The following is a 12,065-nucleotide window of genomic DNA, read 5'->3' as shown; positions in this document are numbered from 1 at the left end:
ACGGCAAGAAAAGTCTAAACACTTTCGATAGTGCGGCACCCCGAACTTATAGCATTATATGCATCAGCTCCGAATCATGTCTTGGGTCAATAGTTGGGTTTGCCCGGCTCCCATGTTTTGGTACCTTACATTCCGCTATATCGGCTAAGGTAGCACTGGGAGAACTACTGCGATTGTGTCCCGGTTCTTCCGGACGAGCACCTCAATAGAGAAAGCCGAAAACTGACTGTCATGATGCGGCAAGAGCTGGTCGCTGTTCGAGAGGTCTCAAATCCTTAAAGATTTTTTCCGCTTCGGACGAGGAGTCGGCCTTGTCCGATTTAGGCGTACATAGCGCCCCAAGTTTGGCCTTCCGAATACTAGGGGCTTCGCCCAAATTTAAAATTGTAGACTTCTATGGCTAAGTGAGAGTGATAAAGCTGTATAGTCCGATTGCCTTGTTCGCTGCGCTAAACACCTCCTTAAAGGACCATTTTTTTTGGATAAAGAGTGTTTAAGATCTATCCTGAACACCTCAGTACTAGTTACATGGGGGCAGAAGCCGACGACTAGCCAACTCTCAGATTTTATAAACGGCCGCACAGAAGGTAATATTTTAAATCAACAAGCGTTATATAGCGCACATGAACTCGTTTTCATATTACAGGATCACATGAGTACATTCATTCAAATATTACATCCCTAGCACATTCCACCACCACAAGGCGAGCACCCTTTAGGACACTGTCATAATACTTTTCGGGGTGGCGATGCTCCTTGCCCTCCGGCGGCCCCTCCTTCACTAGATTTTCGGCGTCCATCTTCGCCCAGTGCACTTTCGCACGGGCAAAGGCCCTGCGTGCACCTTCAATGCAGACGGACCACTTTATGACTTCAAACCGCGGGCAGGCATTCACAAGCCGCTTTACCAGGCCGAAGTAGCTGCCAGGCAGGGGCTCGCCAGGCCACATCTGGACTATGAGACCCTTTATGGCCAGTTCGGCCGCCTTTTGAAGCTCGACCAGTTGCTTCAGCTGGTCGCTCAAAGGCATCGGATGTTCGGCCCCAGTATACTGAGACCAGAACAACTTCTCCGTCGAGCTCCCTTCCTCGGCCCGGTAGAACTCCGCAGCATCCGATACGCTGCTGGGTAGATCTGCGAACGCTCCTGGAGAGCTCCGAATTCGGGTAAGTAAAAGGGAAGTTTCCTTCACATGCTTGCTTTGCATAATGAATGCCTTACCCGCCGCTATCTTCTTGACCGCCTGAATCTCCTGGAGGGCCTTTTGGGCCTCGGCCTTGGCATTTTGTGCGTTCTCGAGGGCCTTCGCAAGCTCGGACCCCTGCGTCTTAGAGTCACGCTCCAAGGACTCGTATTTCTTGATAAAATCCTGGAGCTCTTGCTGAACCTCACCGACTCGGGCCTCTTGCTTATCGCGCTCGGTGCGCTCCTTGGCCGCTTTGTCTTCGGCCTCGGACAGCGCCTTCTTCAGGGCCGCCACTTCGGTCGTGGCCCCTAGCAAAATTCATGACGATCCTATCATCTAACAACCACCTTCTTTTTTCTTTATTAATATACAGACGGGGTATCACTTACCTTTGTTCTCTTCGAGTTGCCACTTGGTAAGGCCGAGCTCTTCCTCGGACCGCTCAAGGTCCCACTTCAGTCCAGAGACCTCCACAGTACGAGCGGCAGCGGCCAGCAGCGAAGCCTGCTTATTCACATAGACATATTCTGATTAGACTCCTGTGATTATTATTTGATCCTCTGTTCGGCCTTTCTTTGCGAACACCAAACAGAGCATCAGGGGCTGCTGTCTATGCTGTAACATTTTCTCATAATTTGATAACTTACCTCAAAGCCTGTTAGGAGGCTGGCACAGGCTTCAGTCAGTCCGCTTTTGGCAAACCGAACCTTCTCGACCACCGCACTCATGATAGTGCGGTGCTCTTTGATACGTCTCCAACGTATCTATAATTTTTGATTGCTCCATGCTATATTATATTCTATCTTGGACATTATTGGGCTTTATTATACACTTCTATATTATTTTTGGGACGAACCTATTAACCGGAGGCCCAGCCCAGAATTGCTGTTTTTTGCCTATTTCAGAGTTTCGCAGAAAAAGAATATCAAACGGAGTCCAAATAGAATGAAACCTACGGGAACGTGATCCAGAGGACCTGGACCCTACGTCAAGACATCAACCAGGAGGGCACGAGGTAGGGGGGCGCGCCCTCCACCCTCGTGGGCCCCTGTTGCTCCACCGACGTACTCCTTCCTCCTATATATACCTACGTACCCCCCAAACTACCTGATACGGAGCCAAAACCCTAATTCCACCGCCGCAACCTTCTGTACCCGTGAGATCCCATCTTGGGGCCTTTTCCGGAGCTCCGCCGAAGGGGGCATCAATCACGGAGGGCTTCTACATCAACACCATAGCCTCTCCGATGATGTGTGAGTAGTTTACCTCAGACCTTCGGGTCCATAGTTATTAGCTAGATGGCTTCTTCTCTCTTTTTTGATCTCAATACAATGTTCTCCCCCTCTCTCGTGGATATCTATTCAATGTAATCTTCTTTTGCGGTGTGTTTGTTGAGATCGATGAATTGTGGGTTTATGATCAAGTTTATCTATGAACAATATTTGATTCTTCTCTGAATTCTTTTATGTATGATTGGTTATCTTTGCAAGTCTCTTCGAATTATCAGTTTGGTTTGGACTACTAGATTGATCTTTCTTGCAATGGCAGAAGTGCTTAGCTTTGGGTTCAATCTTGCGGTGTCCTTTCCCAGTGACAGCAGGGGCAGCAAGGCACGTATTGTATTGTTGCCATCGAGGATAACAAGATGGGGTTTATATCATATTGCATGAGTTTATCCCTCTACATCATGTCATCTTGCTTAAAGCGTTACTCTGTTCTTTATGAACTTAATACTCTAGATGCATGCTGGATAGCGGTCGATGTGTGGAGTAATAGTAGTAGATGCAGGCAGGAGTCGGTCTACTTGTCTCGGACGTGATGCCTATATACATGATCATACCTAGATATTCTCATAACTATGCTCAATTCTGTCAATTGCTCAACAGTAATTTGTTCACCCACCATAATACTTATGCTCATGAGAGAAGCCACTAGTGAAACCTATGGCCCCGGGGTCTATTTTCCATCATATTAATCTTCCAACACTTAGCTATTTCCATTGCCCTTTATTTTTCTTTTATTTTACTTTGCATCTTTATCATAAAAATACCAAAAATATTATCTTATCATATCTATCAGGTCTCACTCTCGTAAGTGACCGTGTAGGGATTGACAACCCCTTATCGTGTTGGTTGCGAGGATTTATTTGTTTGTGTAGGTGCGAGGGACTCGTGCGTGGCCTTCTACTGGATTGTTACCTTGGTTCTCAAAAAACTGAGGGAGATACTTACGCTACTTTGCTGCATCACCCTTTCCTCTTCAAGGGAAAACCAACGCAGTGCTCAAGAGGTAGCAAGAAGGATTTCTGGTGCCGTTGCCGGGGAGGCTTACGCAAGGTCAAGTCAAGATTTGGACTCCCGACAATGAGCCATTTCTGGCGCCGTTGCCGGGGACTCTACGCAAAAGTCAACATACCAAGTACCCATCACAAACCCTTATCTCCCGCATTACATTATTTTCCATTTGCCTCTCGTTTTCCTCTCCTCCACTTCACCCTTGCCGTTTTATTCGCCCTTTCTTTTCAGTTCGCCTTTTTCGCTCGCTTCTTGTTTGCTTGTGTGTTGGATTGCTTGTTTGTCTCGATGGCTCTACCAAGATTCGGCGAACTCCACCTTAAAAGGCTAGAAGAGATTGAAAGCAACGTTAGGAGTTTCATGGTCTTACAATTTGAACATAACAATTTCTTTAGAAACGAGCTTAAGGAACAAAAAAGCTTTATGAGTTATATGAATAAAGAGCTCGATGATATGTCTAAAGAATTTCATGGTTTGAGATCCCAAATTGCTCATCTTGAGAAGTTAATAGCTGAAATTTCGGATAAGCAGGCCACCTTAGTTAATAAGATGGCCGCTAAGCCGGAAAAATTTGAAAATAAAGATGAAGATCTAAAAGTTATTGATGTGTCTCCTATTAAATCTTTGTTTTGCAATATGAATCTTGATAATGATGGGACTGAATATGATCCACCTTTACCTAGAAGGCGTTCCAGAAATTCGGAGTTTTTAGATCTTGATGCTAAAATTGATAAAAGTGGGATTGAAGAGATCAAAACATTAGATATTAATGAACCCACTATTTTGGATTTCAAGGAATTTAATTATGATAATTGCTCTTTGATAGATTGTATTTCCTTATTGCAATCCGTGCTAAATTCTCCTCATGCTTATAGTCAAAATAAAGCCTTTACCAAACATATCGTTGATGCTTTGATGAAATCTTATGAAGAAAAACTTGAGTTGGATGTTTCTATCCCTAGAAAACTTTATGATGAGTGGGAACCTACTATTAAAATTAAAATTAAAGATTATGGATGCTATGCTTTGTGTGATTTGGGTGCTAGTGTTTCCACGATTCCAAAAACTTTATGTGATTTATTAGGTTTCCGTGAATTTGATGATTGCTCTTTAAACTTGCACTTTGCGGATTCCACTATTAAGAAACCTATGGGAGGAATTAATGATGTTCTTATTGTTGCAAATAGGAAGTATGTGCTCGTAGACTTTATTGTTCTTGACATAGATTGCAATCCTTCATGTCCTATTATTCTTGGTAGACCTTTCCTTAGAACGATTGGTGCAATTATTGATATGAAGGAAGGGAATATTAGATTCCAATTTCCGTTAAAGAAAGGCATGGAACACTTTCCTAGAAAGAAAATAAAATTACCATATGAATCTATCATGAGAGCCACTTATGGATTGCCTACCAAAGATGGCAATACCTAGATCTATCCTTGCTTTTATGCCTAGCTAGGGACGTTAAACAATAGCGCTTGTTGGGAGGCAACCCAATTTTATTTTTAGTTTTTTTGCTTTTTGCTTCTGTTTAGGAATAAATATTTGATCTAGCCTCTGGTTAGATGTGTTTTTATGTTTTAATTAGTGTTTGTGCCAAGTTTAACCTATAGGATCTTCTTGGATGATAGTTATTTGATCTTGCTGTAAATTTCAGAAACTTTCTGTTCACGAAAATAATTGTTAATAATCACCATAACGTGATAAAATATTGATTCCAATTGCTGCTGATCAATAAACAAATTGTCTAGGCTGTCCTATTTTGGCTGAATTTTTGGAGTTCCAGAAGTTTGCGTTAGTTACAGATTACTACAGACTGTTCTGTTTTTGACAGATTCTGTTTTTCGTGTGTTGTTTGCTTATTTTGATGAATCTATGGCTAGTAAAATAGTTTATAAACCATACAGAAGTTGGAATACAGTAGGTTTTACACCAATATAAATAAAGAATGAGTTCATTACAGTACTTGAAGTGGTCTTTTGTTTTCTGTCGCTAACGGAGCTCACGAGATTTTCTGCTGAGTTTTGTGTTGTGAAGTTTTCAAGTTTTGGGTGAAAGATTTGATGGATTATGGAACAAGGAGTGGCAAGAGCCTAAGCTTGGGGATGCCCAAGGCACCCCAAGATAATCTAAGGACACCAAAAAGCCAAAGCTTGGGGATGCCCCGGAAGGCATCCCCTCTTTCGTCTACTTCCATCGGTAACTTTACTTGGAGCTATATTTTTATTCACCACATGATATGTGTTTTGCTTGGAGCGTCTTGTATTATTTGAGTCTTTGCTTTTTAGTTTACCACAATCATCCTTTCTGTACACACCTTTTGAGAGAGACACACTTGATTCGAAAATTATTAGAATACTCTATGTGCTTCACTTATATCTTTTGAGTTATATAGTTTTTGCTCTAGTGCTTCACTTATATGTTTTAGAGCCCGGTGGTGGATTTGTTTTATAGAAACTATTGTTCTCTCATGCTTCACTTAGATTATTTTGAGAGTCCTACAAAACAGCATGGTAGTTTTCTTTAACAATAATAGGCATTCAAGATTAGTAAAAGAAGAAGAAAAATTCTTATGAGTGTGTTGAATACTATGAGAAGTTTGATGCTTGATAATTGTTTTGAGATATGAGGATGGTGATATTAGAGTCATGCTAGTTGAGTAGTTTTGAATTTGAGAAATACTTGTGTTAAAGTTTGTGATTCCCGTAGCATGCACGTATGGTGAACCGTTATGTGATGAAGTTGGAGCATAATTTATCCTAAATTCTAAAAAGTGCATACGCACTATTTCGCGTCATCGAGCGGTCGGCCGTGAGCCGTAGGATTTTGTTGCGATGCAAACATAGATTTCTGTCGTGTCGTAGTCGGCGTCCATTCCCCACCCTTCTGACGATTTATCCAGCACACATGCCCCCCTCCCTTATCCCTTCCCCCAATCCGTCCACAGCGACACGGGTCAGCTTGGCGGCGTGGTGCCGGCGACAATGGATCTTGGATCCGGTGAGCTAGCGGAGCCGAGCGGCTCAGCATCTGCAAACGCGGCGAGGGAGGAGCAGGACATCGGCCGCTGTGGGAGGGCGCCGGCGGGGGAGAGTCGCTTGACATTGACAGCTCATGCGACCCTCGCGTAGCAGGAGGCGCCGGTGCGACGGGAGGAGGTAAGCGGTTCAGTGCGGAACAGCTCGTGCGACCGCGACGTGTGAGGCGACTTCACGTGGTGCGGGAGCTAACTGGTTCAGCATCGGCAGCGTTCAAGACTGCAAGTCGCAAGGTTTGCCCCCTTTCAAACTACTTGTTCACGTGGTTCTCTCCTTCACTTGAGTATCGAGGCAGCTATGTGTGTTGCTTCCATCGTTCGGGAGATGATTCACCGTGGAGGTGTGGAGAAGACGTGGGGAGAGCAGGGGGATTGGTACACAAGAGAAATTTTTCCCATCAAATTAGTTGGGCAGTTTGGCGTGTACTGGGAATTGTAGAAAGGATTGAGAGGTAATTATGGACACTGTGTTTGAATCACTGGGGCAATTTTTGCAGGCAATAATAGATAGACAATTATGATTATCAGTTTGTTTAGGAGTTGTCGAATTGGGACATAGCAGTATCCTGCATCAGTTATCCTGAATGTTGTCTCAAAGATGAGTTTAGAAGCATATGCCATACTCTATTTGAAAGTTCAGAGTTGTTGTTTTTTTCTCAAAGAATTGATGTGCTGTAGCAAGGGAAATCTAGATGGATGGGAAGGACATGATTCAGCGGTGGTGGTCTGGGTTTTGTGGTTTCACTTCTTGGTGTTTTGCGTCCGCAGCTACGGTTTCCGGCGAGGTTCCAGTCATCGTGGATTTGGTGGGTAGATGGGGCATAGGGATGGATTTCTTGGTTTGGTCCCAGCGTGTGTTGCGCTGGGACTACCGGATGAGATTCTAGGTGGTGATGCAGCCTATGTTTTTCTTCGACAGATCTGGGTAGCTGCACGGAGAGCATTACTTAGTTGGCTAGTTGGATTATGTAGTTGCACAGGAACGGTAGGGAAGTTGACTGCATTGCATAAAAGCACGTTCAGGCACTCTGGGTGTTTCTGCACACACATATACTTAGTTGGTATGCAATGTAGTCTAGTTGCACACGCATTGATGTTTAGTTGGTAGGACTAGTTGCACCCACATATGCTCAGTTGGCCTGCAATGTAGTCTAGTTACACACACATTGATGTTTAGCTGGCAGGACTGGTTGCACACACTTATGCTCAGTTGGCCTGCAATGTATTCTAGTTGACACACATTGATATTTAGTTGGCAGAACTAGTTGCACAAACATATGCTCAGTTGGCCTACAATGTATTCTAGTTTGACACACATATGCTCAGTTGGCCTACAATGTATTCTAGCTTGACACACATTGATGTTTAGTTGGCAGGACTAGTTGCACATATATGCTCAGTTGGCCTGCAATGTAGTCTAGTTGCACACACATTAATGTTTAGTTGGCAGGACTTGTTCACACACATATGCTCAGTTGGCCTGCAATGTAGTCTAGTTGCACACATATTGATGTTTGGTTGGCAGGACTAGTTGTACACACATATGCTCAGTTGGCGCGCCATGAGGATGCAGAGCTGTTGTCGCGCGCTGTGATAGGATGCAGAGGAGGCGGCGGGAGGATGCAGAGTTGCTGCCGCGCGTGGTGACAACTGTGGGGAACCGCGTGCGGCAACAACGGTTGCTCGGGGTTGCTGCAGGAGTGGATCACAGGGGGTGCGTGATGCTTCGTTTCTACGATTGCACGGGACTCAGACGAAGTGCTAGTCCTCACGGGATTGACTGCATTGCATATGGGCTAGCCGTTTTGCTTTAGGTGTCCAATTTTAGTTGTTTTTTAGAGAGGTCTGGTGAAGTTGCACGCAGAGTAGTACATAGTTGGCTAGTCAGGTTCTTTAGTTGCACAAGAACCTCTAGGTAGTCGGCTACACTTCACAAAGCATGTTCAGTCTGGGGTGTATTTTTTGCACATACATGTATACTCAGTTGGCTTGCATTGCTGTCAAATTGCACACAATGTATTTGTAGTTGCATACCACACAGATGCTTAGTTGGTTTGCTCTCATTGTTAACTGAATAATCAATGACATTTTGCCGATTATATGATACGCCTGCCACCGATGATGATTTTTGCATTTTTTTGTATTGCTACATGATTTGGTTCTTGTTTTTCGTGGCTGTAACTAAATTCCTCTAGTGATCTAGTTAAATTATGTAGAATTTGCATACCAGAGGCTGCTTATGGGCAATTCACACAAGCCATTGCCAATATTTTGATTTCTTTTTTGATTTTTCTGCACATGATTTTGTATCAGTGGTAGGCTTGCATAACTAGTGCTTGAAATAGCAGGGCGTCTGTAAGAGAGACGCATGACATCCTATTTCAATTCCTGCAATTTATCCAATTTGGTAATTTTTGTAGTACTAGTTGGCCATTGTAGCATCCCTACATGGATATGAGTATGAGGAAGTTGCACGATACGGCCATACTTAGTTGGCAGTTTAATTATCTTGTTTTCTCTAGTCACATTTTTTGTTGGCATCTCTAGCAGTTGTAGTTGCACACGAACCTTATAGTAGTTGGCTTCATATATCATGCAAGTTTCTTTCATACACGAAACTGATTCAAGTTGGCACCCCTATAGTTCGTAGTTGCACATGAACCTTATAGTAGTTGGCATCCATATAACGCATAGCTGCACATGAACCTGATAGTTTGTCATCTTTTAAAATTCACTATTTCAATTAGACAGACCTAACAAGTTTCTTGTCTTAATTATTTCAATTAGAGGTGTGTGTAAGTAATTTGCCACATCCAACCACATGGGATAGCAATCTAATCACCATAGTTGTTAAGATGAACTTGAAGGGGTATGGTGTGTTTGTCAAGCTACAAGTGAGTAGACCTTTTTGCTCGCCTTCTTTTGTTTTTGAATACATCTCCATTTTTTACTTGCACATGTTTGTTCTGGTAGTTGCACAACTAGGCATACCAGTCCGGCACAATAACCCATGGTAGTTGCACAGAGGCTTGTACCTTTTTCTCTCAAAGGTAGTGGAAGAGGGAACAAACAAACAAATCAGCATGAGTTTGAAATAAACAAATCAAATTTTGGCAGCACCTTTTTTTTATCAAACTAAGCATCCAAGTAAATTCTCTTAGTTACACACGTGGGTCTAATCAGTAGCATAGATGCACCCACAAGTGCACAAATAACACATAGGACGTGTTTTTTGTTGTTATATTACATTTTTTTCTTCGGTTTTCAAGCTTTTCACACATGTCCTATTCTAGCTGGCACAATATAGGCACAAATCTGAAAGTACTTTTATTCAAGTCAAGCATCCAAACTATTCCTGTTAGTTGCACAGAAGGAAACCATAAGTTGCACACCACAAATTTATCTAGTTCCAATATGTTGTCAGGTTTGCCGCCACATACATTTTTCTATTTTTCAATAGTTTCACATAGGGGATTCTTCCAATTTTGGCCAAGATGACATACAACATGTGGTCCCATGTCTTCTCATGAAGTTTTTTATTTTTTCATGCATCAACAATCTTACAAGTAGTAACACATCTTCTTTTTGTTTTGTTTTTGTCTGCCAACCGGGAGCTGGATGGATGCGCTTCTAACAAACAAATTTTGCACAGAAGAAGTGATCACCAAGAAGCAATTTGCTACTCTGTCCTTTTCAGTTTCTTAGTCATTGTTTGCCTTTTGAACTAAAACATGAATAGATTATAGATATATCTAGTAGACTAGGTGCAACAAGCCAGAACATATGGCCTATATATGTTACATTTTCTTTTTTTAAGCAGGATGTTCATTTGTTTCATGCATGTGCGGGCGTGCGCATGCGCGTGCAATATGAAACAGAAGTTGGCTGGATTACCAAAGTTGCACAATATGCAACCCCAGGAACTTGTGCAAAAACACACATACAACCCCAGGAACACAAACATGTGTTCATGGGGTTGTATGTGTGTTTTTGCACAAGTTTGGGTGAACCATTTGTGGAGCAGTTGCAGTCAACATGAAGATGAATTGGAGAAGTTGAATTCAAGGAGAAGAAGAAGAGGAACATGTCACCTTGCTTCCTCCTTTTTTCAAGTTGAAGACCTACAATAGCCTGGTACATCCCACTTTTTTCCTTCTCTTTCCCCCCTCAAAAACTGCATAGCTAGGGGTTGTTCGGAGTCTCTCCACTCTCGAACTCCACGCCGGAGCGGAGCAGGATCTAGTTTTAATTTGAGGAGTGGCTGGAAGGTCGCTCCGCAGGCTCCTCTCCGTGGCGATTTGTCGAACAGGACCCTAATATCTTCTTCGTCTTCGCCTTGACAGATCTTCCCTGAAAGCTCCTGAGATAGGGAAGGCTCCCATGGCGTGTTCCTGGTTGCTTCTTTTGAGGGGACGAAGATGGTGGGCGAAGCAGTAGGAGATGATTGGTGAGATCGGGAAGGAGGAAGAGAAAGGGAGGAAGGCAGAATCATGTGGGTTTTGGAGTGGGGCGCTGAGGACTGGTGTTTTTTGTGCGGTGGGGTTGGCCTTTCCCTTTCTTTCCTTCTTAGGATTGGGTGGGGACAAAAACTTACTATATTTAGGAGGCCGCTCGGGACCGCTAAGGAGCCAACGGCTGCTCCTTAGACGCGTCCATGATTTATTTATTTATTGTCTTCCTTATGAGTGGCGGTCGGGGACGAGCGATGGTCTTTTCCTACCAATCTATCCCCCTAGGAGCATGCGCGTAATACTTTGCTTTGATAACTTGTAGATTTTTGCAATAAGTATATGAGTTCTTTATGACTAATGTTGAGTCCATGGATTATACGCACTTTTCCTCCTTTCACCATTGCTAGCTTTTTTAATACCGCGCACTTTTCGCTGGTATCATACACCCATCATATACCTTCCTCAAAACAGCCACCATACCTACTTATCATGGCATTTTCATAACCATTCCGAGATATATTGCCATGCAACTTATCACCGTTTCGTTTACTATGACACGCTCCATCATTGTCATATTGCTTCGCATGATCATGTAGTTGACATTGTATTTGTGGCAAAGCCACCGTTCATAATTCTTTCATACATGTCACTCTTGATTCATTGCATATCCCGGTACACCGCTGGAGGCATTCATATAGAGTCATATTTTGTTCTAAGTATTGAGTTGTAATTGTTGAGTTGTAAGTAAATAAAAGTGTGATGATCATCATTTTTAGAGCATTGTCCCAAGTGAGGAAAGGATGATGGAGACTATGATTCCCCCACAAGTCGGGATGAGACTCTGGACGAAATAAAAAATAGAGAGAAAAAAGAGGCCATAAAAAAGAAAGAAGAAAAGGCCCAAATAAAAAAAGAGAAAAAGAGAGAAGGGACAATGTTACTATCTTTTACCACACTTGTGCTTCAAAGTAGCACCATTATATTCATAATAGAGAGTCTCCTATGATATCACTTTCATATACTAGTGGGAATTTTTCATTATAGAACTTGGCTTGTATATTCTAATGATGGGATTCCTTAAAATGCCCTAGGTCTT

General features: G+C 42.9%; 1 long non-coding RNA gene across 1 annotated transcript; it reads left to right on the top strand.

The window, feature by feature from the left end:
* The first annotated feature begins 6,324 nt into the window (after positions 1–6,324).
* Positions 6,325–11,327, top strand: LOC120966258 (uncharacterized). Its single transcript, XR_005759630.3, has 2 exons — positions 6,325–10,652; positions 10,862–11,327. It is a non-coding gene; the product is annotated as an uncharacterized lncRNA (long non-coding RNA).
* Positions 11,328–12,065: the final 738 nt, after the last annotated feature.

Source organism: Aegilops tauschii, chromosome 6, assembly GCF_002575655.3.
Source record: "Aegilops tauschii subsp. strangulata cultivar AL8/78 chromosome 6, Aet v6.0, whole genome shotgun sequence".
In the NCBI taxonomy this organism is placed as follows: domain Eukaryota; kingdom Viridiplantae; phylum Streptophyta; class Magnoliopsida; order Poales; family Poaceae; genus Aegilops; species Aegilops tauschii.
This window is presented reverse-complemented; position numbering and strand designations above follow the sequence as displayed.